We start from the raw sequence: 21746 nt of genomic DNA on the forward strand, positions 1-21746 counted from the left end.
GATGGTTTCATCTTCACGCTGCAAACTAATCTCGGGTTCTTACAGAAGCCATTTTAACCTCGATGTGCCTCAGTTTCTTCATCTGTCCTAAGACGGTAACACGCTCTCGACCTCTGCGCAGGGGTGTGGTGGGAATGAGACGGAAAGCGGTGTGTGGGAGTCCCCCGAAGCCGGCACCACGCTCTACCCTCCGCAGGAACCACGTTGGTGTGATCCTCAAGCCCCGAGAGACTGGTGGGGGAAGACACGAGCTCTAAAATTAGTCCGGCTTCCAGGCCCGGCGCCGGGAGCGCCCTCCAGCTCGCCGCACCTCCCCCCTCCCCACACCACTCCCCACCCGCCCCGTCTTCCCTGCGCAGCGCTCGGAGATCGCTGGTCAACCCGGACGCCGGTGCTTCTCTCCCCCTCACCCTTTGAGCTCGCGGTTTGGGAGGAGGAGACACTGAGAGAGAAGCGAGAGGGGGAGATGAGAGAGAGGGGCTTGGCCGTGCGTCGGCGTCTGCTGTGATGGGGAGCTGGAAGCAGCCAGGCGGAGAGCAGTAGCGGCGGCCGCGGCAGCTCGGAGCTGACACGAGAGCCGGCGCGCCTCCCCGCAGGCTGCGCTGTGATCAGAGCTGTGGATTGGGATCTCGCGCCCCAGTCCCCCTCCTCCCGCTGCCGTTCTCCTCCTCCCGGCTCCCCTCCACCGCCTGCGAACCCCCGCGGCGGCGGCAGCGTCCCGAGCGCCGAACGCCGAGCGCCTCTGCTCGTGGCTTCAGTCCCCGCGAGTGCGGGCGGGCACTGCGGCGGCAGCGGCCGGGTGGCCGGTTCGCCCTGAGCAGGAGCGCCCGGAGAGGAAGATCACGGGGTAAGTGCCTGGTGGAGCGGAGGATCGCGGGCGGAGGCAAGGGTGCTTGGGGATTTTTAACGTTATTATTTGGCTGCCCGGTGCACCGGCTGGAGCGCGCCTCCGGGAACACAGCTCCAGCTCCTGGGTGCAGACAGGCTGCGAGGTGGGCTCGGGAGGCGAGAGCCGGTGGAGTGCGTGGGGGAAACTTTTCACCTTGTAAAGTTCCTGCCTCAGCACGGTACCAAGCCGCTTTGGCCGCCGCCGCGAGATGGAGGGGAAGAAGGCTCGGATCGGTATCGCGGCAGTAGCCGGGTGGTTGGCATGGAGAGTTGGCCAAGTTTGGGGAGGGGGCTTGCGGATTGGTACACTCAAGCCGGGCCCCTCCGAGCCCCGGCAGCCGGCTGCAGGTGGATGAGAGGGTCAGGCGGCGAGCTTACTTGGTAGCTGGTGCCCGTCGGGCGCTGTGAGGACGTTCAGACGCCGATGGATGCACTTGAGGGACCCGGAGGCTCAAGTTGGGTCGTCGCTTGGCGAGGCTACGGGTGGAGCAGAGAGCCCAGACTCCACTTTTGCCAAGGAGAGGAAGGGGTTACTACACATTATGCAGGTCCACTGTACGCTTGACTCCGGTTTGCGGGGGGTCATGGGCAGGGTGGTATGGACTGAATGGCAGCGGCTCTTGGACTGGGGCGACAGCGTTTTATGGAGTGGCGGGGAGATGGGACTTTTCCCGCTATCCTGACAGGGAGAGGGAAACGGAATGCCTTGGTAGTGCACGGATTTTGGCGGGCGTGCTTGGAGGTTGCTTGTCTCTGAAAAGAAAGCCGCTCGGGTCTGACTGTCCTGGGGGTGCGTTCCAGCTCTCCCTGGGTTGGGGAATGCGAGGACGCGCCAGCTCCAGGCTCACGGCCCCTTCCCAGGCGAAGCCGGGGTATCCCCCATTGCTGGGACCAGTGTGGGTGCAGGGCCAGGATGGGAGTTTGAGGGGAGCGGGCCGGGAGGCGGCGGAGGTGGCCGGGACTGTCTTCGCGCAGCGCAAGGTGCGCGCCAGGATTCCGCCAGTGGGGGTCGCTGAGCTAAAGTGCATCTGGCCCCCGGGCTTGCGCGAGGCGGTGCGCCCGGGTATTTTTAGCAGCGCTGTGGTCTCTGCTCCTCCCTCCCCTCTCCTGCTGACTTTTGTCGCGTGTGCTTTCCGAGGTGGTTAAACGTTGACCACGATTAGGCTTCGCGGAGAGCAACTTTATTGTTCACTTTTCCCTATCCCGCTCTCATGGGCGGGGGCGCTCTTGGGGCAAGGATGCGAGGGTGGCGGGAGTTTGGCTGCGAGCTAAGGGAGCCTCTCCAGTAGCCTGCGCCAAGAGGAAAGGAGGGCGCTCCCGGGATGTGTGTGCTGGCGGTGGCATCCTGCGGCTTCAGCTCCGTGTAATAATGCGGGCAAACCTGGCAATGGAAGGGAATCCCGGAAAGGATTTGAAGAAGGAGGGAACTCTGCAGGGACCAGGCGAGGTCGCCGGTTGGCGGGGGGTGGAGGGCGGGGGGAGGTGGGCAGGAGGGGCTCCCGGCAGCGTGAGGCGCCTGCGGCCTGGAGCGTGGGCGGTCGGTGGCTGTGGCTCGCGGCGTCTGGCAGGCTCAACCCGCTTCGGCCCCGAGCTCCGTCTCCCCACCGCCGCGCGCCGACCGGGACTCTGCTTCTGCTTCGGGCGAGCCTGCAGCTGCCCCGGCGGGACCCAGGGAGGGAAACGCGGATTGCGCCGCTGATGGAAGAGTCTTTTCTCCTCCTCTCCGGGTCTTCAGCTCTTCCCCGCCCCCAGACTTTGGCGCGTTTGTTTTCCAAGTTGGATCCCAGTTCCATTTACAAGTGTCAGACAAACCCGCGCGAACCTCCCCCACTCACCCCGGCCCCAGCCAGGCGGGAGAGGGGCGGGGGGCGAGCCGTCTGGGCAGCGCCTATGGCCGTGCGCCGCTCCCACGGGGAGCTTGACTAGCTCGGGTTCACATTTGTGGGTCCTTTATGTTTAAAAAGATACACAAACAAACAACGAAACCCAAACCGCTCCTGGCCACTTGTATTCCGCTGCTTTTCTCCTAGCCTCGAACATATTAATTTTCTGGCCCCAACGGTTGTCTTTTCAAAGGCAAGTCAGGGGTGGTGGGAGGAAGGGGGCGGGGGAGCAGGCCGACCAGTTCATCACGGTAGATTTGTGCTCCTGGCTTTGTTGCTAGGATTAGATTCTCTGATTGCTCCCGGGCTGAGTTAAAATAAATGCAGAGAGACTGAGAACCGGCCAGAGGCTGCAAATGATTCTACCCCTGATCCAGGCGGCAAGTCCAGGTGGTGGATGGGAAAGCCCGCCATCTAGGAATTGAGGACTGAGGTGCCCTTTTCTCCGTATCGATCAAAGAGAGCCCAGATTTCACCTCTGCCGGTCGGCATGGAACTTCTCTTAACGTTTATCGAACGTTTGAATAATGTTCTGGTTTGTGACGTGGAGATTTGAATCTGAGAAAGAAAGGAAGAGAGGGGATGTTGGAGAGAGAAGGAGGGGAGAAGAGATGGAGAGGTTGAGATTCTGCAGGATCCTGGAAACTGCACAGAGCCAACGGCTCTTTTCTTTTTTTTTTTCTTTTCTTTTCTTTTCCTTTTCTTTATTCTTTTTTGAGTTCTTATTCCTAAATTGGAGCAGTTGAGCAGTGCGAGAATAAAGGACAGCCAAGAAAATCAGGGCACCAAGAGACAAAGACAAAAAATGCATAATAACTTAAGCGCTTTGATGTGCTTTTTTTCTCCTAGAGTTGGAGTTGGGGGGAGGGTGTTTAACGTGTTAACCAGGAGAAAAGTTGTGTCTTAGAATTCAATAGCATGCTGATATTTAATCATGAATCCTTGTTGTTGCCTTTTTGGAACTTTGACAATGAATGGTGCTGGGGCCAGTTTCTGTGCACAGTGAACTGGGATGAGAAAGTTCCCAGAACTGTCCAGTTATAATGTCTTCATATCAGAGCCACACAGAGAACTTCACATAAAAGGCAGCTGGCTCAGAGATCAGAAATCGGTCAGCTGCTGGGCTGGCTCCATGTCTTGTAGCTGCAGGATTTTCACAGTCAGTGTTTGTCGACCAGAGACTGGTTATCAAGCCCCCCACTTCCCCCACCCCCTACCCCCTTCTCCTTTTTCAAATGTATTTATTCTGGTTCCTGGCAGAGTCATTTTGGGGGATTTTTTTTTTTAATAGTCAGGACCCAGTCTGTCTGTTAACTAGCAATTACAGTTGTGCTGAGCTACTCAAAAATGAAATGAGTAGCAATAAACAGAGCGGCTGCCCACTGACCTGTATGCTATATGGTTATTTTGCCAGCTCACAGCTTTTTGTAAAGCAGCAGCTCTTCAGGCTGCTCACACAAGAACAGTTTTGATGTGTCAGGTTATGTTACCAGCCTTGCTTTCTTCATATGCTACAGGATGACCTGCTCTAATCTGGCTGATGAATTATGTTAAACAGAACAAAGTAGGCAATTACCACCAAGGAGAGGATATTTAGTCATTAGCAGCTAGTCTGAGGAGTGTTTCCCATGGCTGTTCTGCTGTTATGCTATAATTGTAGTTTGTAAGGGGCATAGGACCAGGGTGGCTTTATTTTACTGTGTGTGGAGTTGGGTGTGGCTTCTGTCCGGTTGACTGTGGGTTGGCTTTTTCCTGTGGGGCAAGAGGAAAAGATGATATTGGTGATGTCTGGTTTCTTACACTGTGGGTCATTCCTACTTTCTTTCCTTCTGCAAGAGCATTGAGTAGGGATCATCTGATTGGATCAGGTGGGGCCATCCATTCGGATTGATTTCCTTTGATTGCCGGGGAAGGACCATTGATGAATTGTGACATTTGCAGATTGTGACAAACACTGATAATTGAAAAGGAAGTGACCTGACAGACATAGAGGGAAAGACATGTCTCTTACCCAATCCCTTCCTGCAGATAAGAGAGCCCCTGATTTCCACAGATGTGCAGAGACTTAAAAAATTAAAGGAAGAAACACAACCCCTGTGTAGGTTGCTTTACTTACTGATAAAATTTTCTGAGCTACATTTCAATCTTTAGTTGTTGAATATGTCATTATGAGCATCTTTTTACCCCATTGTGAGGGCTGGGTCTGTTTTTTAGTATGCCCTTTGAGGATGACCACAGTGCCTAATAGGCACCAAATAAATATTTGTGGCTTAGGTGACTTCCTCTGCAAAGACCCCCACAGTACTTATCTTTTCTGGGTTCCAGTCACTTTGATTCTACAGTCTTCTCAAGCTTACTGATTTTTCTGTCGATTGAAGCGTATCTACTCCTTTAATAAAATTTTTTCTGTCTTTGTTTACATTGTTCCTTTCCCCCACATTTCTTTCCAAGAATAACATTAGGAAAGCTTGCTTGCCTTAAAGAAATAAAACACAAAAGACTCAGTTTAATGCCATAGATTGAATTTATTGAGAATATATTTGACACTTGTCTAGTGGCTTTGAGCCCGTTTCTGGTCTACCAAAATAGGCTATCAATTACATGTAACAGTGACAAATGACCATTCTAGTACTTCTGGATTGGAATGACACTCCCCGGTTAGTCTTAATTTTCACAATTTTAGGATTGAGATATTCTTGTATTAAAGTAGAAGGGATGAAAATTTGAAAATGGATTTACTGGCATGATGATGATCAGGGAAAATGGAGAACAGATTTCAAAACTTAATGATGAAACTGTTCATATACTCAAAGTGTGTGACTTCCTCTGCTGAATAGATATGTATAAATATTCAGGCCTGAGAGTAGGGCTGGGGAGAGTTGGGAGATGGTCTTTCTTTAGAAAATGCTTTCTGAGAGTGTCGCCTTGCCTGGACAGAAAAGTCACACATGGCACCTTGAAAGGAATACTTGAGTGATTTTAGCATTTCCCTGTTTCAGTCTTTCAGGGTTCCAGGATTGTGGATTATAGCCTCTAATTAATAAAGGAGATTTGTTTAGTTACCTCTCACCCGAGTAGATCTTAAATTTAACCTTTTGTTTTTATTCTGTTAGGTCGGAATTTAAAGTTGTTTCTGTTACTTTTTTCTTTAAAAAAAAGTAAAGCTTTTTTTTTTTTAACCTAGTTTTTGTTTCTTTTATCTCTTTAAGAAATCCATTTCATTTGAATTTATTTTTAGTAATATTTACTCACCCTGCCTCCTTTTGCGAGGCAGTACACGGGATTCAGACACATCCTTTGTCAGACTAAAATATATCCTTTGCTTCTGTGTGCTCACTATTTTGTTGGGAAGATGGGAGATACCCAAATGTGCAGACTAAAAGTCAACACATGTACTTACTTATTAATCAGCAAAAGAATACCACTGAACAGGGTCCTAAAGGGGGAGGGAGAGATTAATATGAGCTGAAGAAATCTTTTAGGAGGAGTATAAAGTGAATATAATACAATTGAGTCATTCTTAGTGAAACTAATATAGGCAAGACAGTACAAAATTAATCAATTCTTTCATTTCTTTAGGACAGTACTCCTTTTTGGAAGAACGTACTCATGGAACAGGCCAAATAGGCTGTTGGAATATTACTCAGTATTTTGGTAAGACACCAGAATTTATTCAGGCCCTTTTCTCCATTATCTTGTGTGGCTCCCCATCTCCCCCATCCCCAACTTCAAGGAGGAACTTTAAGCATCTTTAATGTGTCTGGGAGCCAGTATGCAGGTGCACAGACATAACCTCCTCCTTCCCCTGCATGCACACACTCTGACTTCCTGCTGGTAACATCATCAATCCTGGGGGTTTTTTAGTGGACTGTTGGTAGTATTTAAAAAGTATTGGTGCAAGTGAGCTGCCTTTTAGGGGATCCTTTAAAGAATCATTCATTTTTGCTGTTTTGCATAAAATTTAATGGGTCATTTATGGCACTACCTGTTATTATTCAACAGTCAACTCTGAGCAGCTTCTCCCACCACCTAGAGCTCCTAAAAGTGATCCTCTAGTAGAAGTTCTCAACCTTGATGGCCCCTTAGCATCACCTAAAGGCTTTTAAAATAACTGATGCACAAGTTGCATTCAGACCATTTAAATCAGATTCCTTGAGGATAGAACCCAGGTGTTGTTGTCTTTTAAAGCCTCCCAGCAGGTATTGGTGGGTAGCCAAAGGCTGAGGAACACTGTTCCGAAGGCTGTCCTCAAATCTGGAGTTAGAGTTCACTCCTGTCCAGATCTCCCAGACCTCAGGGGATTTGAATGAAAATGAAGAATGAGTAGTCTGCATTCTCCTGCTGTGAATGTGACCCCTGGGGCTCTGCAACTGAGTTGAAATTAAGCTGGACTGGCCCTGAAAGAGGTGGCAAGGAAGGTTCACCACTTGGCTTCCATATTCCTGCATTTCTTTGGTTCTCAGTTTTGCCAGTGGTTAACGTTACTTCTCTTGCCTTTTGTGGATTCATCCTCAGTTTGACTCTAGTTTGCCATGGTGCCTTCTCCAATGAGTAATCCTAGTATGGTTCAGGAGCTGGTAAATGAAATTTGGAAGATTTCAAACATCTTCAGGAACAGAAATTCTTCCCTTCTTTTATATTGTACTCTTGCTTTGGGGTCTTTTTTTTTTTTTTTTAAATGTAATTCTGAATTCGGGGAATGAATTCCATGTAATCCATCAATATTTGCTCCATGTTCTTTTTATTTGTGATTTTGTTTTTTTAGAAAGAAGTCTAATGCAGTGCTCAAAACAGTGAATCATGTCTTCAGGGAGCTTATAGTTGTGGCTAAAGATGTGTACACTTAAGGGAAAAAAAATCACAGCACTATTTCGTGTTGGAAGTTGAAGGAACCTATGAAATTTGGCAGGCTCCTTCTGTCATGTGTTAGGAAGAAACTTCATTCCCTGAGTCTGATGTCACTGGCGTATTCTTAGTTTCCTGCTTTCCTCTGACACTTAGGAATCTCAGAATTAGCTTCAGCGAACCTTGAGGTGTTCGGTCCTTTAGGAATTTGGCATTCAAGTAGGTTGCTTGCTGTTTAACATTCAAAAAAAGTCAAGTCAATAGTATGCCTAGTAACAGTAGCTTTCAGAATGTGGGTGAAAAGGTTAGAACTTTACCTTGGACATTCATCGTGACTTGCTGATGCTTGTACTTTGCAAAGCAGTTGCAAATGCTATTTCAGTTATTGTTTATTTCTTTTCTTTTCTGAGATGTCAGAGATAAGCCCAGCTGGTGAATGATGCATAGCTTTGAAAGGTTAACTGGAAGCTTCATTGTAACTTCAGGACTTAAACTAAATTACATTCCAAACAATCTGATAAAAATTAGAGCCTTTACAGTACCATGGAAGGTTAAAAAGTGAGCAGGCTGGAGCAGCTATTACGTTTCACATTTTGAAATAAACTCCAAATTATTAGTGCTACTAAATATCATTGAACATTACTTAACACTTGTAAATATCTGAAAGCATGACAGATGATACAGATTAACTCTAGTGACAAATGTCCTTAATGACAGTATAAATGTTGTATTTTTTTCTATCAAATAAACAGTGAGTGTGTGTGTTTTCTTTAAGAGCAGAATGAGGCTATATCTTGGGAGAAGGCGTTGCTTGGTCTTTTTGGAAACTTAGAGCATCTATTACAAATTACATTTTGTTGATTCCTAAAAATCTAAGTATGTGATTAATATTTGGGGCATGTAAAATCTGTCTTAAAGACTGTGGTTAAACATTCTCTGGCTGTAGGTGGTGGCTGAGTGGTGGCCGTGGTGCCGTGATTGGTTGAGCTGTGCGTTGTGTACTCATGTGGTGGGATCCTGTGTCAGGCTGGAGCGTGCAGCTACAGTCCCGTCAGATTGGCCTGGCTGTAGAGAGCCTCACTATGAAGAGATGTGCACATGAAAGTGGGCCAAATGCAGACGACTTGAGTGTTGCTGGAGTAACAGAAAGTGGGGTGTGACTCCTCCCCACATTTCAAAACAGAAAATTTCGTAATAACCACGTCAATCAGGTGAACCAGAATTCAGAAGTGGGTAGTCATCTCCCTTGAGAGTTTGGTACCTGCCTGACAGGACTGTAAAGGCATTTCAGAATGTCAGTTAAATGGAAAAATATGCCTGGAATTGAATATAATTAAGAGATATTGAAGTCTGGTGTCTGTGTATTCAGACACTGTATTCGATGTTAATTAGTGAACCAGGATTTGGATTTATTGACAGAAGGTCTCTTTCTCATGGCATGTTTCACTCATTAAAAGCTCATAATGTCTTGGATCTTTTTAGCTGTTGGAACTTGACCATTTGCCATTTTGCACTTCTTGACTTGAGTGATGTGCGCTTTTTTTTTTCCCCTTTGACTTTGCACCTGATGAGGAGGATGCTTCTTCTTCCGTGGATGCCTGGTCCCATGGAATGAGTCCATGATATTTCCTAAGATTATGAAGTGCCACCAAAACATCTCCCTAACACTGAAAAACAAGGATTGGGAAATAACATCATTACAGTGGAATTTTTGTTCTAGCAGTTATAAAGTAGTTTGTGAGATTAATTTCTTCTTAATACTATTAGCTCTGTAATATATTTACCTAATATTTAAATCTGCATTTCTCTGTGTCGTTTGCAGCTTTATGGCTGACCATCTAGTGATATAAATCCTTTTTACTCCAGATTGTGGGCATGGAAAATTTGGCAGTAGTACAGGAGATTGGGGAAATTCTTTGCTTTTTTAATAGCTTTATTGTGGAATATATTTCTTTTTGAACTCCATCCGATGGTTATAAATACTTGCAAATACTGCAGTTAGTAAAGAAATAACTTGGGAACGTTGACAACGAGTGAAGAAGAGGGAGAAACACGGTTCACCTAATCCTTGAGGGTTTGTCACTACCTGTTTAAAGTTTAAATTGTAGCTGCCTCCTGTACTGGTACGAATGTGAACAGCAAGTTTTAGATGATTTCTTAATTCCTCGTCTTCCGAGGTATGTTTTCCAGCTAGGAGCAGTTAACCGTAATCTAGCATTCCATCTTTCCGGTAGACACAGCAGATCATTCACAGTCTGGGAGAACTAAGTACACATTATATTGTTAGTCTTTCTGATGGCCTGTGCTGGGTTTTTCAAATCCATGTCATTGTTGGCAAAAATGTATTAAGTGCTCTTATTACCTTGGGCCGATTTTGCATGGGGCTTACAAAACAAATGTGGTACCCAACCCTTCAGAAGTTTGCTTTCTCAATTGGCTAATGTTTACCTAGATAGGCCCCAAAATTGACCAAATGCACGTGTGACCCAAAGGCAGAAAGATGGCACTGACTTCTTTTGTTGAGTTGAAGTAACATCATCTACTCGGAAGTCCCTGCATTAACAGTGGGACAGCATGCCTTCCATTTATGTTCAGAAGACAGCGACAACTACAATGAGGACATTATGCCATCTGAACAGGTGACTGGGAAATGTAAGACAAAAAAACATACTCTTTCACCAAATCAGTCTCCTAGATCTCCTTGAATTATCCAGTAATTAGATAATCTTCTTTTACTTTGGAAGTGCACATTTTGTATGTGTCATTATTTGCGTTAATCACTTGATTCCCAAGTTGTGTTCAGCAGTACACACAGTCTGTTTAATTTATACTCTCCCTATTTCTGTTAAATCGGTAGGATTAATAACATATTATGCTTCCTCTCCAAAGAGAGAGAGGGAGATACAGGTTCATAAGACTTGCTACTTTTCTACAGCTCATCAGTAGTTATTATAATAAAGTGAATAAGCCTAGATTGCTCTTATACAGTAGATATGTTTTTAAATGTGAGTATAAATCTCATTTTTTAAAGCAAATCACATTTTTAACTGCATTCAATTAGGGAAATCTCACTATTTAAACAGATCCTGTGGCACCTTCTTTTATAAAGTAAAGAATACTATGTTTCTTCTTAATTTATCTGTTCTTCAACTTTAAATTTTTGTGTATCAGATTTCTTAAAGAGAGGCACAAGTGTACACATACGGGAAATATATTTCCTCTTAAATATGTGATGCCCTGGAGGTTAGGTTGGCCTGCTCCCTTAGCCCTGCTTTGAAGAGAAGAAGTTAAATGAGGGAGAGGGGCCTGGAGTTAGGCTGTAACTGTCAAGGTCTTTTGTAGAGGATGAAGAAATGTTACAGCTTGAGGATTTCTGGGCCGTGGGGCCAGGCCATTCCAACCCAGATTACAGCGCTGATGATATTAGGTCCTTTGTGAAGACGCTGTGTGGGACCAGTCCTCTTCCCAGCCTTTGGAACATCCAGAGAAGTGTCACTTACCACACAAGGCTTCTTACCTGCAATCACTCCTCCTGCCTTTTTTGTTCTCCTTGTGCTTTTTGGCACCTTTGTAACCCCCTACCTCCCAACTCCTGTAGTCACTGGTTGGATCCCTCGGCCATCCTAAAGTTCTGCCTTCACGCCTACTGGCTGTATTATTTTTTCACATCTCTGCACCCTGTTGCCCACTAGAGTTTATGTTACTATATGGTACCTAATACCATCTGCCTTGTAATGAACTCACCTGTGTTGGTGTCTCTTACCCTCTATAGACCATCATTCCCTGGGCTCCGTGGCCTAACATCAATCTTTGATCCCCCACTCTTACCACTGCTGGATCTTACTAGTGTTTAATGGTTAAAACTGAATGACCCTATGTGTTGATGTTCAACTTGAATAAGATACCATCGACTTTGACAATGGACCATCTAAGACCAAACATTGCAGAGTATCCCTGAGTTGTTAAGACTTCCTTAAGCTTCTGGGACTGGTGGGATAGACAGTCAGCCCTCCATATCCATGGGTTCTGCATCTGCGGATTCAACCAACCACGGATCAAAAATTTTAAAAAAAAATATATATATATATATTTCAAAATGGTTTCAAAAAGCAAAATTTGAATTTGCCATGCTGGCAACTGTTTGCATGACATTTACGTTGCATGTAAAACCATTTACACAGCATTTACGTTGTATTAGGTGTTATGAGTAATCTAGAGAGGATTTAAAGAATTTGGGAGGATGCTGTGTAGGTGATATGCAAATACTACACCATTTTCTATAAGGGAGGTAAGCATCCTTGGGTCTTGGTATCCGAGGAGGAGGGCCCTGGAGCCAATCCCCTGCAGATACCAAGGGATGACTGTGGTATATTTGAGGTCCACATTTCCTAGTTGAAGGAAGGATCTTCCAGGCACATACATCCAGGTTCTTGGTTGGCTGATCTGTCAAAGCTGTGGATCTTTACTGGAAGTTCTCAGTGAGTGTGGTAAAGACACCAACAAGGCATGTCGGGTACATCCAAATGCTTGTCACCTTTCAGTAGCACTGCTTTATTTTCCAGGAGGTCCTGATAGAGGCATTACGTACCTAATGGTACATACACATGGAGTCTGATGTTTACAGGCAAAGGTGAAATCTCCTGGGAAGTGGGAGCACGTCTCAGTGCTGAGTATTTTCTTCCCAGGAAAGCATTAAATACATATGTAAGAATGTTCTGACAAGAAAATTTGAAGCCTTTTAAATTTATATTTTAAAATGAAATTATTTGTAAACACCTTTGCTGTAACTCTTATTACACTGAATTGCAGTCAGCACATTTTTCCAGTGGGTACTGAGACACGGAGGTTCCCAGGGGTACGGGCTTACCCAGTTCTGACCATTGTGGGCAAGAGAGTCCTGCCTTAAGGGCTGAATTTACAGTGTCTGGCACACAGTAGAGCTTGTGTGTGCATCAGTGAATGCACAGAGTTACCTGGCAGTCAGTAATAGAGCAGATTAAAAGCAAGTCTTACGAAGTGCCAAATACTTTTTTGCAACTGCACCGCACAGAAGCATTATTTGAAGGGCAGGCAGGTAAAATCAGTGTGCGTCTTGGGAATGTCATATTACAAAAAATGTTCAATAACGATTTCTTGAATGAATGGAAATTGGAAAAGGCTGTGTCTGTCTTTTAGACACTTTGTCATTTGGTGAGCTTAACAAACAAAATCTCATTAACACTGAATCCATGGGAGCATGAGAAATGTGTAATGCTCTTAATTTCTTATTAAGTGATTTGTGTTTATTGAAAATTGGCTTGAAGGTACACTGAACATAATTCATAATATTGGATTTAGGTGAGTCTGATAGCTGAGTCTTTTCTGTTCTTAGAATGTGCTCTTAGTGCAGTATTGGAATGAGGGTGGGAAGACTGATATTTCTGGAAGGATTTACTGACATGAGGAGATAAGTTAGACTTTGGAGATCCTTTCCTTATGCTCCTGTGCCTTTTAGGTTTGTGTGATGGTTCAAGGCCTTTAATTCTTTAGGCATACTTCGTAAAGTCTATAAACAGACGGGAGGGAGTGAGGGTACTTAAGAGCTGGGAGAGGCAACTGTGAATCCCGTTTTTCCCTATTAGCTGGTGAGGCCTGCTGGGTAGCAGCAGACACTACCAGACGTTTAATTGTGTGCTAGGTAAGGCTGGCACAACTCCAGCATCACGGTGGGGTAAGAACTGCACTAATCAGCTGGGATATACTGCATATATTGATTAGAGTTGGATTTTGTTATGCAAAAAAAATCTTTATAAATAGTGGGAAAGTAATTGAGAGCAATTAAAAAGGCAGAGAGTTAATTCACAGTTCTTTAGATGAAAAGGCATTTTGATCCTTTGCTTCCATGCAGATTTCTGGGCAGGCTGAAGCAGTCTGTGAGTGCTGAGTCTGAATGGTGTGGTCGCTGTTACCACTGAACTGGACAGAGGGTAAACGGGCAGGCTGTGTAGACCAAGTACGGATGACCAGATCCCAGCAGTTTCTTCTTGGTGTTTGTTTCATCTGGAAGCCTTCTTTGGGGCTGAGGGCTTTTCATTTCTTTTTCTGGACCTCACTTGTAGCTTTTGGTTATTATTAATATCCCTGATTAGAACTAAATTGGGACCTCAGTATCCTAGTGAACACTGGTGAGAGCATTAAACTACACTGGAATTACCTGGGATCTCAGCATGCTTTGTCATTGCTTCCCTCCTTCCCCCAGCTGAGAAGCCATTTGATGGCATGAAAAATACTTCATCTCTGAAATGAGGACCTGGAATAGTATATTTGCACATGTTTCTTGCCTCCTGAGCCTTTTCAGTCACAGGCAGTGCCTGCCACAAGACAGATGCTTAGTGACTATTTGCTGGATGGATGAATGAATGCGATGTTGTATAGGTTTTGGATGCTAGAAAGATGTAGCATCTTGGAGAGAACTTATAGGTGTCATTTGGTGGAGTTCCAAGTGTCGTTATCTTCTGAGATCCTGAATAACAAGTAGGAAAAGGGGGATAGGGTGTGGGAGTGGAAAATGGCTAAGATTTATTGAGTGTCTACTGCGTCAGGCTCTTTGCATATACTTTTGTTCCAGCATCACTTGTGTTCTAGGAGCTGGCTGTGAGCGTCATTATTTCACAGGTGACAGAGACATGGTTAGGAATTGAACTGAGGTCACAGAGATGAATTGGCAGGATCAGCATTTGAACCTACAGCTCTTGTTGACAACCAGGGCTTCTCATGTAGCCACATGAGTCCCCAGACCAGAAGAGGAGGGTGGTCTCATACTATGAATGCTTAGTGGTACAGCCCACGGATAGGCCACAGCATCAGTCAGATTTCTTTGAAGGCTGGGTATTTTTCTACAAAAATAATTACATGAATTTTCCAATCTGTTCCATAATGCGTTTGGTTCCATGTGAGAAAAATATTTTACATTACTTAGTTATTAAAGTACTTAAATTTTCTCCCTCCGATTTTTAATTAAAATTGACCTACCTAAAAGTTGCTCCAAGGGTATCCTCTGGGACTCCTCTGGAATTTCCATGAAGAGAGAATCAGAGGTGGAAATTTGGTTGATAGAGAGACTGGGGAATTTATCTTGAAATTTTGATCCTATCTCAAGTGTAATTTTTTATTGAGATCGCATGCTTATTTGCAGCGGCCTGGGCTGTGAGAGATGGGGAAGGCGCCAGAACTCCCATGATTTCATCTTGTTTATCCAGGAGCTTTAAGTACCATTAATGTCACTGCTGTTAAACCAAGTTCAAGAAGCAGGCACAAAACCATACTTCCTTGCATTATTTGAATAATAATGATGATGACAATGACAATTACTATGCATATGATTAATGGGTTATTTCCACGTGGCATCTGATCCTAGTTTTACTGGGTGGATGATAACACTGATAAGAGAAACTTGACAAAAGGAAAATATGGATAAAGAATCCTTGAAAAGCAGAACACTCCCAAATGTCTCGCTGGCCCTCAGGTGTTGAATTGGTAGAAGACTATGAAAAAGGAAATACTGATATTATAAATGATAGTAGCCTACATTTGTTTAGAACTTTACCATGTACAGTTTTTCACTCGTTTTTGCATTTGTTTCCAACAACTAACATTGATAAGAGATTTATGTATATTATCTCAGTTATCCCCAGCCTCTCTGTGAGGCGGGTACTGTTATTTTCTCCACTTTACAGATGAAGAAATTGAAGCCCAGAGCTGGTAAGTGCCTTGCTCAGGGTGTCACGCTTCAGGAGGTGTCAGGGTCGGGATTCCAACTCGGCTTGATCCCACTTTACAATCTGTGCTCCTTCCCCCTCTGCTCTGCCATCAGCTATTTCTCTCCTTAGTGGAGTTCTGAGTCCCTGGCCTGTCCTCAGCTTTACTCATAGTTACAGAGACCCTCTAGTGATCCGTGGAAGCTTCCTGGCTTCTCTAGACTACAGTATCCCTGAAAACACTTGCCAGTGCATGGCAAATCTGGTTTGGTTTTCTAAAACTTAAATATGCAACCCAGGTCAGTGGGAAGCAAATTGAGTACCTCCGGAGGGTCCTGGGGGAGAATACAGAGGTACCTTCCTGGAAATTACTTTTCCAGGCTAAGGCATCACAAAAGGAAATAGAAAAAGTAACCAGTGCCCATCAATGTGGGTTATTGCCACCTTCATGGGTCATTTACCGCTTGCCAGAACTCACTTCAGAATTGTTGGGATGGTCTGAGTTCATGTCGTTTTACTCCAGGGAGTTGGGCTATTGGATTCCCAGTGACTGTCCTGCAGTTATCTGTGACTGTACTTGCACAGGATAGGCTGGATCAAGGAGCTAGAACTAGGCTATTTTCTGATTGGGACTTCTCAGCTGAATGTAAATAAAAAGACAGAAGATAAAATGTAGGAAATCACATTAGCTTGATGAGGGGTCTTATTTGCATAAAAGAGTCTTTGAATCACAATTACCCTCTGGCTTGGGACCCTGCTCTTCTTGCCTTTCTTATTATTCAGTCCAAGGTCATTACTAAAAGACTTCCTGTTTCATGGACGAAGACTCACTGAAATATTAATTTCATTGCCCGAAGTAGATTCCTATGGTCTGGTGAATAACTTGAGGTGCTGTCAAAAATCACAAAGTAAGAGAGTTGTTTTTTATGCCTTTGGAAATGTGGTTCGGGGATTTGAGGAATAGGCAGCTAAACTTCGCTTTCATTTTGCCTGAGTTTATGACAGAAGTGAGTACAAATCTTTATGTTCTTTGGTAATTACTGCCGTGAAACAATGGATCAGTCACATGTTTAAGGCATCGTGGAGGAGGTTTTTTGGTTTTATTTTCATTTAATTGCACTGTGACTGGTTTTGAATTTGCTACATAAGACAGAGAGAGAAACGAAGTTGTGACATTTGAAGTTTGGATTTTTTTTTTTAAGTATAGGTAGAGCTTGAATATTCAAGATTTTGTTGAATGCCTTTTTCCATTTGTAATGGCTTTAACACAAAAGCTTGATTTCAATGCTGGGTTTTTTGTGTTTGTTTTTTTTTTCCGTTGCTTCTTTTGCAGTCTTGGCTGTATATGTAATTTAATACAGTGTATTAAAAAGAAGTTGCATTCCTCAGTGGTAGACTAAAAAGCCCTCAATCTCCCTAAGTAGTAGCTAATGATAATAATACTTGCAAGCACAATTCCTTAAAACAAACTAAGACAAAACAAAAACAAACCCCAAACTGTAATTGAAGGTTTTTGCATCATTACAGGCAACAGCCTAAGGCTGTAACAGATACACTTGGAGAGAGTTTGGCTCATTTTATTGACATATTGTTTTGTCTGTTGTGAGTAGACATGCATTATTCTTGGCCCAAGTAACATAATATCAGTTGACAAAAGCCAGATCTTACCTGGTTTGGAAGTATCCCTGAAAGTTATTATTTTATTGTTCTTTTCAGCTGGTTTTGCTTACAGAGCGACTCAGTAGCTCTTTACGTAGCTGTTTTCCAGTCTGTTTCATAATCCATCCTTGCTCCCCTCCCCCCCCAATCCCCAGCCTTGCATTGCTGGAATCATTTCTGTTTTACTTTAAAAAGCAGTTTGCTTAATGTCACAACAAAATAAAGCATGGATTAGAAACAGCATTGCGGTTTCAGACTTAATGCCTTTGTGACATCTCATTGCTATGCAAATGAGATTCAAGGAGGTCATCCCTTTAGCAGTTGCTCTAGCCCTGGTATCTACTTGATATTCCCTGGCCAAACTTACTAAGCATTCATTACTGAGCTAGCCTAGGTGTTTAACTCTTTGTTGGCTTTGAATCTGCTACTCCAGGCTGCTGAGTTCAACAGCGCCTTCTTTGGTGCACGTTTTCATTTTAGGGACCTCTTTGCATCCTCTCTCTGCTTCTCAGGCTGTGGGTCTCTCAGGAAATCCAGTACTCATATTTGCAGGAGACACTTATTTGTATGCCAAGACAGTATTGGGAAAGCTCATTTGTGATGTTTCCTTTGCTGTCTCAAGTATTTTTATCATTGCTAAATACTATATTTTTAGATGTTTTATTCACTTGCATCTGTGACAAGTTTTGGTTTTTTTTTTGCAAATATTCCGTAGAAGAATGTGTGTCTGGGCTGGTAAATGTTCATATAATACTTATTTTAAAATTAATCATCAGCAGTTCAAATTTGATCTAATCTGATTAATAGTTAAGTAGTTACCCAAAGTGGTGGAATCTGATTTTAATTCAGGAAGAATCAACTACCTTTAATAAGTGCGGATTATTGCTGGTGTTTCATTTGTTTGGTTAAAGGGTGTTTTTAATTCAGTAATATGCTAGGTTCTATTTAAAAATATGATTATAAAAGTATGATCCATTTCTCTTATAATTCCAGTTTTGAATGAGCCTTGTGCAGTTTGAGCAACTGTCGTATTTTAGGTGGTTGATTCGTTAAGTAATTTTTCTCTTCGTGATTGTTTCAGTGTAGTGGATTTTCTTTATACACAGCAGAGACGGAGCTGTCGAGACACAAAAGTAGTTCTGAGGTTTTGGCTAAAATAACTGCTAACTCCAAGAAAGCACACCTTACACTTGATGTAAGAAGGCTTAGGCACGGGGGAGAAGGATGTTCATCTTACACCAGGGTCCCCTACATTTTAGGAATTAGGGTGATGACACTGATGAGAGAGGTGATTTGAACAACTCTTGTGTTTTACATGGAGAATTCCAGAATGATGATTGTCCCTTTTCATGGATTAAAAAGGTGTCTTTAGCTTAAGGTATTGAATCAAATGCAAAAAAAAAAAAAAAAAAAAAAAAAGAAGAAGCTACTTTGGCCTTTTATAAACAAGTACCTTTCAAAGTGTCATATCTGACTGCCTCCTGGCATGAAGGACTGACTGCTCAGACATCTAATAATGACAGGTTATCTTGAATTCTGCTGAGAGCAGCCTTATTCCTTCATGATTTTGATCAGGGACGGTAGAAAACTACTAGTAGTTAAAATAGTGAAACAGTATTTTAAGGGCCAGTCACTTGAGAGTGAAAGCTTAGAGCCACCCTTCTCCATGGTTTCCCACCTCTTCTCCTTTACTGGATCATATACATTCATGGCCACCCTGTTATACTGTGCATCTTGCTGGGAGCTTGGAGGGTCAAGAAGATAAATACAACAGTGTTCTTGACCTCAAGGAACTTAAGATATGGGGATAAGATGAGTCCTGCCAGTAACTGTCAAGGGACAGAGCCTGGTGTTGCTGCAGGGACTCGGCTCTACTGGTTCTGACGTGGAAGTATTTTCTCTGAACTCACCTGGAAGTTGGTTTCTGATCTGCATCTTATGGACACTCTGAAAGCAGGGCACCCCGTTCAGTGCTGGAACATCCTGATACAGGAGCTGAGGGTAGTCAGGTACCCAATAACTAACACTTGAGTCAAGTTCCTCAACCTGATGCTCCTGATCTGTCCCGGCAAATCTTATGTTTTCAAGGAATGACTAGAAGGAAGTCTTGCTTTATTTAGTAGTTGTGTTCTAAGAAACTGAGTATGTCATTTTCAGAGGTTTTTTTTTTTTTTAATTGTGCTTAAATCTTTTCATGTAAAGAAGCCCTATAAGTTATTACTTTGTAAAGAAAGAAATAGAATTTGTGAGTTGTAAATTTGTTTTTTCTTTTTCTTTTTTTAATTGAAGTGTAGTCAGTTTACAATGTTGTGTCAGTTTCTGGTGTACAGCATAATGTTTCAGTCAGATATATACATATATATATTCGTTTTCATATTCTTTTTCATTATAGGTTACTAAAAGGTATTGAATGTAGTTCTCTGTACTATACAGTAGAAACTTGTTTATCTGGTTTTGTGAAGTTTCTCCTTGTATCTCAGATGTAGGAGATATTCTGCCAAAGTTCAGTAGGTATTTTGTGCGAATTGTTCTGTACGTAGATGTAGTTGTTGTTGTATTCATGGGAGAGGGTGAGCACCGTGTCCTCCTACTCCACCATTTTGGGGATCCCTGCCATGAGTTGTAAATTTTGATTTACGGAAACAATGCTACCAATTTGAAATCCAGGAATAATTACATTTGATTTGTAGATTATTTTGGTGCCTGGAAGCCACCCCTTTTCTATGGCCTTAATATTTCCACCTAAATCAAATGTTGAATGTGCAACCTGTTGAATTGAAATCAACCATTATTGGATAAAATAAAAAAAGGAGACAAAGTGAAGGAGAATGTAGCGCAAATGAGATAAAGTCTGAATATCGTTTGTCTCTGCTGTCATTGTTTTCATTAGCCCAGATGATTTAATGGGATGCTTTCAGGCCTGGGTGAATTATCATAACGGTAAATTTTCTTCTGGGGCTTTGGGAGAAAGTTTTAAAAATGAGTTTGCTCAGAGTTAGATGGAAATGTTCTTTGCTGGAAGCCCTGATTAAAAAAAAAAAAATTTGCATGGCTGTGTTTTAAGAAATTGTCTTTTTTCCTAAGTAGAAAACTGTCAAAATTAAAAAAAAAATTAGTAGGTCAAATGTTTTGCATCCATTGTTTTAGAAATTAACTTTTTTTTTAACGAGAAAAACAAGGGGTTTTTATTTTCTTTTGTGCTGCTCTGAATTCTCCAAATTATCTTGTATTAAACATGTTAATGACATGGAAAAGCACTTACAAAATTAAGGGAAAAGACCACATTAGAAAAATTACCCCCCAAAATCAGAAATCGACTTTCTTATTGCAAAGGATGCTGGTTAATAGAATGTTCCACACTCACTATTGTCATCTGTGTTTGCAAACCCAAAGTTAAAGAGTTCTTCCTGGATCCTGGGCATGCTAATAGGGTAAAATGCTACCAGATGAGCCACCAGGCTTTGGTTTGTGGTTTGAACTATAAGCCAAGGACTTTAATTTTAGATCCAGATTCCAAACCGTGAACTTTTCACTGGGTATCATTTTTTAAAACTATGGATCCAATCTTTATTAAAATGCCTTAAAATAGTAAATATCAACCATGTTACTGCTCATTATGTATAACGATTGATAAGGATCAGAGTTTAAAGAAATGAGCAGCCAAGTGTATATAATGCCTTTCTTATCATTCCCTTACGATTCATATGACAACATTTTCTTATGCACACCCGTGGTTAGACTGCTTCTCTCTGCCTTACAACTTTTCCCTCAACTCTGGGGTCAGAACCTCTTTGGGGGGATATTTAGAAGAGGCCTTTGAAGTAGCTTAGCCCAAAAAGACCTTGCAGCTATTAACTGACATAGGAAGAGGGGAGGGAGATTTTTGAAATGTGAGAGTTTGAGATAATCATATTGTTTTGTACTGTTTATATCATCGGCTCCCTGACTGAAATCTGTTCTACTCTTGGGTAAAAACGATTTCATATTCACTTTATAGCCCCTGTGCAGGATTGCTAGATGGAGTAAATAAAAATATAGATTACCAGTTAAATTTGAATTTCAATTTGAGTAACCCGCAAGTCTTTAGAATAAGTATATCCCAAATATCGCATGAAACATATTTTTATCTGTCCGCCCAACTCCCGCACAGATCACAGCTCATCCTATAGAAGGTGTTGAGAAAAGGTTTGTTGAATGACTGAATGAGACTCCAGGAGGGAATATTTGGGAGTTCATTGAAAATACTTAGACACAGTAGAGCTTGATTCAAGAGTCACCACATGCATGGGTGGGACTTGAAGCCCTGGAGATTGCCCAGGGTCACTGTGTAGACCTAAGGTCCTTAAACTGTAGTAAGCATCAGAATCACTGGGAGGGTTTGTAGCACATAGATTCCTGTGCCCCACTCCACAATTTGTAGTTGCATAAGTTTGAGCTGGGGGCTCCAGGACCGTTTACCCAAGAAGTTTCCATTTACGTCAGTGCTGCTCATCTGACACCACACTTTGGGAGCCACTGTGTGGACTCTCTAGAGAGGGATCTGTGAATGTTTTTGTAAAGGACCAGACAGTAGATATTTTAGGCTTTGTAGGCTGTCCTGTCTCTTAGGACAGCTCAACTTTGCCCTTGCAGCTTGAAAGCAGCCACAGGTGGTATGTAAATAAGTGGAGTTTGGCTATGTTTCAATAAAACATTATTTACAAAAACCAGGATACTGACCCAGTTTGGCCCATGG

General features: G+C 43.1%; 1 protein-coding gene across 6 annotated transcripts in view; it reads left to right on the forward strand.

Moving 5' to 3' along the window:
* Positions 1-350: 350 nt before the first annotated feature.
* The window catches only part of FAT3 (FAT atypical cadherin 3), a 617077-nt gene continuing 595681 nt past the window's right edge, over positions 351-21746 (forward strand). For 2 of the 6 annotated variants that reach the window (XM_074372838.1, XM_074372842.1), the window contains exons 1-2: positions 357-847; positions 6351-6425. The gene's annotated coding sequence lies outside the window, so the exon portion shown is untranslated. Of the gene's footprint in view, positions 848-1897; positions 2336-5750; positions 6426-21746 lie in introns of those variants that run through there. The other 4 variants (XM_074372843.1, XM_074372840.1, XM_074372841.1 and 1 more) reach the window with 4 other exon arrangements.

This window comes from Camelus bactrianus, chromosome 10 (genome assembly GCF_048773025.1).
Source record: "Camelus bactrianus isolate YW-2024 breed Bactrian camel chromosome 10, ASM4877302v1, whole genome shotgun sequence".
Classification (NCBI taxonomy): domain Eukaryota; kingdom Metazoa; phylum Chordata; class Mammalia; order Artiodactyla; family Camelidae; genus Camelus; species Camelus bactrianus.